The sequence below is a fragment of the Macaca mulatta genome, chromosome 10 (assembly GCF_049350105.2).
Source record: "Macaca mulatta isolate MMU2019108-1 chromosome 10, T2T-MMU8v2.0, whole genome shotgun sequence".
Classification (NCBI taxonomy): Eukaryota; Metazoa; Chordata; class Mammalia; order Primates; family Cercopithecidae; genus Macaca; species Macaca mulatta.
The window spans coordinates 73,149,914-73,159,047 of record NC_133415.1 but is presented as its reverse complement, the minus strand read 5'-3'; the positions used below and the strand labels follow the sequence as shown (position 1 = coordinate 73,159,047).

Below are 9,134 nucleotides of genomic sequence, written 5' to 3'. Positions count from 1 at the left end.
TGGCTTTGGTTCTGTCTGAATGCACAAGATGGTCAAGGAACTTTAAGACTTGCATTGCACTCCTGTATTCACTGCTGTCATTGTCCTGCTTGTATTCCTTTGGCCATACCAGGAAGTCACTTGCAGATAGACCAAGTATGTGCTGATGGCTTTCTGCGTCCTTAAGCCTGAATGCATATGATACCCTGAGGATGCTTCACCCATGCATGGAGCAGTCTGGAAGACACTGTAGCAAAGTTCCAGTCCCAGAGATACCTCTCAACAATGGGGGATAGAGTTGGTGATACATTCCCCAGCTCCCTTCAGCCTCATAGGGAAAGTTCTGTGGTACATGGTATGTTCTGCACAGTCACTTCAAGGGGTGCCAGGTAAGATTGTGCCCAGTTTCCTGCAGAAGTAAACTGCTCATAAACACAGCTTAATGGCCTCCTTTCCTTCCCTACCTCTACTGGAGTTTCAGCTCCCATATAAGTTACTTGTACCCAAATGCTGCTCTCAGAGTCTGCTTTTGAGGCAGCCCAAGCTAAGGCAATATCTGACCTCCTCACTGAAGGAATTGCTTAGGCCAGGCATGGAATCTGCTAACCTTTTATTTTCTTGGCTCTTAACTAGAATAATTATTTAGCACTTGCTGTGTTCCAGGCATAGTTCCAAATGTATGTGTTCTCTCTCTCTCTTTATATATATATAATGTATACATACATATATGCTTTAAAAAATTCAACTCTATGAGCTATTCACATTTTATAGATAAGAAAGTAGAGACATGGAGTGGGAGGTAGGTGACTTGATCAATGTCATAAAGCCAGTAAGGCTTTGAGCCAGGATTCAAGCTCGGGCATCTGGAACCAGCATTCCTAACTGCTAAGTTATCTTGCCTGTTCATCTGAAAATCAACCAAAATAATGGATTTGGAAAAAAAAAAAAAAGCAGCTCTAAACAAATGAAATGAACGATTGCAACTAAAACTTTCTCAGCCATATCCTTTTATGACTCTCGTGTGTTGAGAGGATTTTTAGCAAAAACAGAGATGGGCTGCATGTTCAGCCCAATCACTGAAAGCCCCTTACAAATGAGTTGAACTTTGTCTAAAAGGATATTAGATTCTGTTACCTAATTACTGCTTGTCTTTTAGAGTCATCATGAGGAAGACCATTGTCAAGAACTTGGGAGGTTTCAGATGCAGTGGATCATAAGACGCACTGGAACAGCTGATACACTGAGGTGCCATTAAGAATTATATCACTACAGAAGTATAATCTTGCTGTAGACATGATTGCTTTGGGCGTAGGCTCCCATGTCAGTGCCAAAAATGCTAAGACTAGGAGAAAGGAGAGGAGAAAGTCGAGCTACTTCCTCTGTATGCTTTGCTGCTTGGAAAAGAGACAGAAAAACAGCAGGAAATGCTCACTTCTTCTCTTGGGATCTTTCAGGGACCTCCCACCTGAATAGGACGATTGAACTTTGCTTTGGTGAGGGATGACTTGCCGGAAGATGAAAAGCTTTGCGGTGGAACACTAGTGGTGCTCTTCACAGCTCCCAAGGCATTGCTGGTGCAGCATGGGGGAGATGGTGTGGTACAGGTGAGGAGGTGGGTGTGACTCCATCTCATGGCTGACAGCTTTCCTGTTCCCTGCTAGGGCAGCTCTGGCATGAGCAGTTGGGAATCAGACTCTAGGCAAAGCAAGAACAAAGAGCCTTTCCGAGTTTCCTCGACTGACTTCAATGGGGCTGTTTCTAGAGGGGCATGAAGGTGGCTGTGACTTTGTAAGCAGAATGGAAGTGATGTGAGCTACACCAGGCCTGGGAAAATCGGCTTAGGTGTGGCAAAGGTACAGAGTGTGAAACAGGTGGGAAAAATAAATTCAAGATCCTGAACCTTTCCATGGCCCCCAAAGTGGAAGCCGTGGGTACAGTGAATGGAGGGGCTGCCTTCAGCTCACTTGGCGCTGTGGTGAACGGTCTTAGGGCTTGGCACATTGCCACCCTTCCAAGGCAGATGGGAAATAAACACCATTACTACGTTGATAAGTGTTTGTTTTCCTTCAGCATTAGGGCTAAGAAAAATAAAGTGGGGAGGGTATCAAGCCCTGGAGTAAGCCTTTAAAAGGTTTCCCCGTTTGAATCTTTTATGGTTGTCTATTTATAACAGTTACAATCACAACAGAGAGGAAAAGACTTCAATCACCCCTGGGACACATTTTGTCAAAATTACATTTAAGCACTTTTTATTTATGAGCGAGAAGCATTATCTTTTATTATGCCTTTAAAGCAGTGCAGGGAAGTTGTGTGTATAAACCGAGGTGTTGCTGTGGCCTGTTGTCTTTTGTGAACTTCTGGAAAGGATCACCAAGAAGGATGCTCTGATAACTGTCTGCCAGGCAGTTTGCATAAGAGGAAAGAGGCCTTTCTGAAGATCATTAAAAATGATTCATTGCTATTGGGCATACACATACATGTTGTTTTATTACTTAAAAGCATAAATCATACATTGACAAGTAATTGTGCTTATCAGACTATTTTAGGCCCTGAGAGGAGTAGAGAGGTACAAAATGTCATCATTATTCCCAAGGAAAGTCCATTTTAATTAGGGAGACAAGAACAATCACATATGCAGTAGTTAGAAGCTATACAAAAGCCTATGATTAAGTGGTGAGTTGTGAATAACAGGCTACCTATGCTGTGATTCTCTTAGTGATGACACAACAGACATCTTGGAGGAGGCAAAGCTTGAGACAGATCTTCAAGGATTGGTACTATCTGGACAGGTTGAAGAGGAGTAGCAGGGCTTTCAGATGTGGAGAACGGCATGCACAAAAGCACGGAGGTGAGAATACATATACGTGTCTGAGACTTCAAAAACAGAGCAGCCTGATTGGATTGGAGGCTTTGGGCAAATGATGAGTGAGCAATAAAATGGGAGAGAACAGGGTCAGAAGGGGCAGACAAGAGTTATCTGCCCTCATATCATGCATTCACTTCTCAACTCCATTACAAACCCACACCCAATTTTTCTGTGTGGACTATTTGAGTATTGTAATTTAAAAAGAGTAATCTGTATTCAGAGCCCTGTACTGGGTTACAGAGCCTGTCTTAGTTGAGTTTTCCCCAGAAGCAGACACAGATGGAAAGAGTCCAGAGCAAGTAGTTTGCTAGGGAAATCATTCTAGGAAACTTTAGCAGAGGGGCAGGAAAGTGAGACAGGGAGGTAAAGGAAGGCAGTCAGGGAAGTGCTATTCAGATATCAACGTGGACAAATGGAGCAAAATCCCAGTGGTGAACTCTAGCAATCAGTGTATAAAATGTGCCTCAGAGTGAACTCATCTGGGAGGTGAGGAAGTTGGGGTATTTATCCACCAATTGCCATCACTCATTGGGTGGGGGCTGCTTTTGAGGGCATTAACTTCCTAACACTTTTGTTCCAGAAAAAATGTCCTAAGGGAGAAGTTGCAAGTGTTTTTAGTAAAGAATCCTGGTCTTAATATGTCCACATCTTTAGGGTGGAAGTTAGAGTATGTGCTTCAGACCCTCTAATGAAGGACAAGTCATCTGGAGCAATGAAAAATGGTTTTCTTGGCCAAGTTCACCTCTTCTATTTCTTACCATTCATTACTATGGTCTGCTCTGAGGCAGAGCAAACTCTGGAAGGATGACTATAGAGTTTGGGTTGCAAATGGAAGCATCAGGGAGAGTTCTGGTTATAATAGAACTCCACCTGAGCTGATTTACTTTTAGTCCGAGGAGTTTCCAACACAGCTGCAAGGGAGATTAACAAATATGATAATGGCTCGAATTTGAAGAAGCTGGAGCAATGATTCTGTGTTGGGCTCTGGGTTTCCAGTGGAGACTATATGTCAGTGAACTGGGCTCATGTTTCAGTTTTCATGGGGAAACCAAAATGGTCTTGTTAAAATTCAGCAAACAAAATATCCACCCACCTCCATCCCCACCACACACACCCCTTCCATTGCCCTCCATGACACATGGCACAGGCCAGCTAGGAAATATAAAATTAATCAGTGGTTTAAATAAAGTTTTTTACTTTCTCTCTCCATCCGCAGCAACACTTTATGCCAGTTGGATTATGGTCCAGTGGGAGAAAGATCAATTAAGGTGAAACCACAGTAGAGAAAGCACTGGAGAATAACATTCATTCTTCCTTAATAAATCTTAGTTTTAAAGATTTGCTTTGGGTTTTGTTCTGTTAATAAAGAAAATAAATTAAGAAGGAAAACCAACTGATATTTTGTTTTTCCATATGCCTTAGTGGAATCCTGAAGTTGTTGAATTGAATTAATGATTGATTCTATGTGAGGAAAAAGAAAAAAGAATAGAATACAAAAGGAAGTTCACAAAGAAAGATCATTTACATTGCTTTACAAAGAGAAATGCAAAGTAAAGCATAACTGAGATACAATTTCACCTGTCAAATTGGCAAAGATTCAAAAGTTTGATAATGCCTGGTGTTGGCCACAGTATTGGCACAAACAGGCTTTCAAATACAAATGGTGGGGAGGTAAATGGCAGAAGTTAGCAAACGATGACTTGTGAGCTCAATCCAGCCTGCTGCTTGCTTTTGTACTGCCCAAGACCTAAGAACCATTTTTAAGTAGTTGAAAAAAAATCAAGATAATATTGTATTGTATTGTATATTGAACATTTGGTAAGAGTAGATTTTAGATGCTCTGATTACACACACACACACACACACACACACACACAAGGTAGGTATGGAAGGTGATGCATAGGTTAATTTGTTTGAACATGTTAATCATTTCACTATACATATGTGTATCAAAACAATCATGTTGTATACTGTAAGTATATATCAATAAAATAAAACATTTTGTGACACATGAAAATTATGTAAAATTCAAATTTCATGACTTAAGTTTTATTGGAACAAAATCATGTTCATTCCTTTATTTGTGTCTATGGCTGCTTTTGTGCTCCAATGGCAGGTTTGAGTAGTTGTGATAGAGACTCTATATCCTGCAAAGTTGAAAATATTTACTTTCATGCCCTCTATAGAAAAAATGTCCTTACCTGTTGCCATACAAGTTGGCAATATCTATCAAAATTACAGATCCTTTTTGACCTGCTGAATCCATGTTTTCTTTTTCTACAGATACACTTACATAAACATGATTTGACATATATTCAAGATATTCATTGTTCTATTGATTGGCAAAAGAATGATGCAGTAAATGTCTCTCAATAAAGGACTGGCTATATAATTGTAGGATATCTTCACAGTGAAATACCATGTAATTATAAAAAAGAATAGAAAATGATTCATTTATTACATTGAAATGAAATAATATTTGAAATATATTAAGTGGAAAAAGCAAGATAGAGTAGTAGGTAAGATGGAAACTACCATTTGTGTAAAAATATAGGAAGAGATATGTATACATATATTTATACATTTGCCCACACATTTTCTCTCTCACACACATGCATATAAATTATCTCCAAAGATTACGTAAGAAACATTGGTTGTCAGGGTTTTCAGAGGGTAGGGTAACTAGATTCTTAGGGCCCAAGGGCAGGATATTGACTTTCATAAGGTTTTATACTTATTGTTAACACTTTTAGAATTTTTAACCAAGTGATTTTTATCTGTGAAAAAAGATTTTGAAAATTTACCTCCCTTACCCTTTCTAGTCATCGTTCATCTCAGGACCTGGTAATATTTTCTCCGTACCATGTATCTCCATCTGAAATTCTTATTCTTCTGTTTATTTCTCTAACATCCTTTCTAGACTATAGACTCCTTCAGAGCAGTGACTAGGTCTGTCTTGCTGGTACCTGAAGACTTGTTGGATAAAGGAACTGGCTCCACGGGATGAGTGGTGAGGCTGTGTGGGATAGGGGTGTGTGGTATGGGCAAGGGATCTCTGTAGCAAAGATGGACTCCTGCAGAGTGCATGCAAGGTTTTCAGACAATAAGGGTCATAATTTCAAATCCTTCATATCTCCAATAAATCCGACCTTCCATCACCACCATTATTCCAGCTGAAGACCGAAAGGTGCACCAGGAGACAAATCAGCAATCTGCAAACATAATATACCAAAGAGCTTGCCACTTCCTGTGGGCACTCCTGGTGTTACATGTTCAAATGTGCAGCGTAGTTTGTAATAGAGAAAAATTGGAAATAATCCAAGGGTCCATGGATAGGTTCATGTTTGGGGAAATGTTGAAATGCCATGTAGACACGAGGAAGAAGAGAGAGCATTATAACTTGACTTAAAAAGATGGCCATGAGATACACAGTAACGAAAAGAATTTGCACAATATTATGTGTGGTATGCTCATTTTTAAAAAAGTCTTGCACAAAAAATTTAAAAAGAGTGGCACATTGGTGCTGCGCTGTTAGTGGTAACAGCATAATGGGGACCTGTGTGGAAAGGGAATGTCATCTCTTATGTTGTATATTTCTATGGGGTTGAATGTTATTAATGTTCATAAATTTCTTATGCAATTAGAAAGGGTAAGTGAACCCGCATTGGTATATCACCCCATGTGTAAATGTCTGAGTTCCTGACATGTGAATTTCATAATAAGGACACACATTAACTTACCTACAGAGCCCACAGAACGGTAAACAATGGGAAACTGAGCTCTAGAATCTTGAAAGCAAAGGTGACAGTCAGGACTCATGAAATCTGACTCTTGGAAACTAGCAGGATGTATTTATTTGACACTGGTTCCTCCAAAGTGAAACTATACAGACCAAGAGATGGAGGGAGGGCTAGAATGGTTGTCAGACTATGGGGGCCCTAATGCTCAATTTTAATGATGCTAATTTTAATAAGGTTGAAATAATAATCCAAAGACTGATAAGGCTCTAGGATGGGACTGAGGAGCGATGTCCATATATCGCCCCCTATAAACACCTGCTTTCTTTGTTATGATGTCCTGTTCTTATTTTCTTGATTTTTCCTGATGCAGCTGAGATAACAAGACAGGGTGGTCCAGGGCTGGGCGCGCAGACACCTGGATTGCAGTTTGTCCTCTCCCTTGGACTTGCCCTGGGGCGTCGGGTTGTCCACAACCTTTCTCACTTCCTCAGTTTCCCATCCCCAGCAAGGGACTGCTCCTGCTTGAGCAGAATCTCAGGATCTCATAAGAGGGTGTGTATGTCTTGGGACTTGGATTTTTCCTAGACAAATGGTTTCTATAAAACTGTGTGTGTGTGTACCTAATCTCACACTCTTTTTTCTGGCATCCTATCCAGAACTTTCTATTGTGTTCCCTCTGTGTCCTCACTCTGATGTCAGCATGCACCAGTAGGTCTGGGAGGAGGATTTAGATATGCTTCAAGTCCATCTGTTTGTAAATGAAACTCTGAGAGGTTGAAAGACTTGGTCTAGACAGTTCTTCTCAGACTTCAGCGTGCCCAGGAACCACAGGGAGAGCTTGTTAAGTTGGAGACCCTGATTTAGTAGGTGAGGGGCAGGGGTGAGAATCTGCATTTCTAACAAGCTCCCTGGAGATGCTGATGCTGCTGGTCCATAGACTGCACTTAAAAGACCAGGAGTGTAGGATAAGTGCGTCTCAGAGGCAGAGGCTGAACTGGGCCCAGTTCCCCTGACTCATATCCTGTGCTCTTTCCTACTGAAGGCATAATTATGAATTTAATTGCTGTAAGACTGAAAACTGTCACTTACACATGAAGCTTTGTGTCAGAATCACTTTGGGGATTTTTTTTTTTTTTTTTTTTTTTTAGGAGACAGGGTGTCACTTTGTCGCCTAGGGTGCAGTGGTATGATTACAACTCACTGTAGCCTCGAACTCCTGAACTCAAGCAATCCTCCTGCCTCAGCCTCCCCAGTGGCTGGGACTACAGGCGCCTGCCACTACACCTGGCTAATTTTTTTGTATTTTTAGTAGAGACAGGGTTTCACCGTGTTCGCCAGGATGTTCTACATCTCCTGACCTCGTGATCTGCCCGCCTCGGCCTCTCAAAGTGCTGGGATTACAGGAGTGAGATGATCTGATTTCTAAACTTTATTTTAAATTGTTATTTTCTTAGTATATATTGATTCTTTGTATATTTCTTATCACTTTCTAAACCACTGTGAAGTTCGATGTACTGAAGAAAAATCATGTCTGTAAGTGACCCTCCCACCCTGAATGTACAAACATACACATCCTGAACCTGAGGCTGAACTGTTAGGGATCATATATTTTAGACTTCAAAGACCCTTTGAACACCTTTTCTAGAAATGCATTTACTACTACCTATTTTTTACCTTTTTGTGTATATTTGGATTAATCAAATATTGTCTTAGAATGAGTAACATCTAAAATATATTCCAAAAACTTATATTCCAAAGGCTTGTTGTGAATGTTTACTCCTATTCCCCCGCCTTGTGATAACCTCACCTGTGGGATTTGCTCTTTCACCGTCAACGTTCCTGTCGTGATTTGGTTGGGGAAATCATTCAAAGGCAGCCTTCTGCTAGAAGAGCCATGTTAGCCAGGGTGGTTCCTGTCAACCTGGGGAGGGAGCCTACCTTTTGGGATTTCTCTCCATCCTCTATGGCTCTCGGTATTGTTCCTCCTCAAACACCCACAACACAGATCAACTCATCGGCCTTCTCACAAGCACAGTTCAGAGACATGTCTTTCCCAAGCTCTCAGGAAAGAGCTGTACTATGTCTTGGCACCTGATCCCTAGCAACAAGAGACTCCTTCATATTTTATCAGCAATTAATTGCAATCACTTCTGCTTTATGAGCTGACAAAGGCCTTCATCTTCATGTTTCAGTCATTGTTTCCTGATTTTTTATGGGGCTCAGGGATCACCTCCCTGCCATGGTTCACAAAGGTGCTAGCTTAGATACATTTTCCACCTTGCAACTGGGTGAGGCAGTGACTGAATCACGTGAGTCCAATTTTCACATTTAATAGGACATGAATTACTGTTGAACAATGTATCCTGCCTCTAGCCTACTATGGGCAACTAAGAACATGCTTTGCCTGCATAATGACATCTGAGTAATGGAAAGAAAGGATGATATTTCAAAAGCATTGGCATCTAGCGGAAAATTTTGAAAGCATCAGGCCTTGGCCTGTTGTCATTTTCATTCTACCTCATTGAGGGCCCATGATACACTAGCTGCAG

General features: G+C 41.0%; 1 long non-coding RNA gene across 1 annotated transcript; it reads left to right on the top strand.

Annotated features, from left to right (window-relative positions):
- The first annotated feature begins 716 nt into the window (after positions 1-716).
- On the top strand, positions 717-2,827 carry LOC114670609 (uncharacterized). Its single transcript, XR_003720308.2, has 3 exons — positions 717-1,224; positions 1,434-1,591; positions 2,696-2,827. It is a non-coding gene; the product is annotated as an uncharacterized LOC114670609 (long non-coding RNA).
- The last annotated feature ends 6,307 nt before the right edge of the window (positions 2,828-9,134 follow it).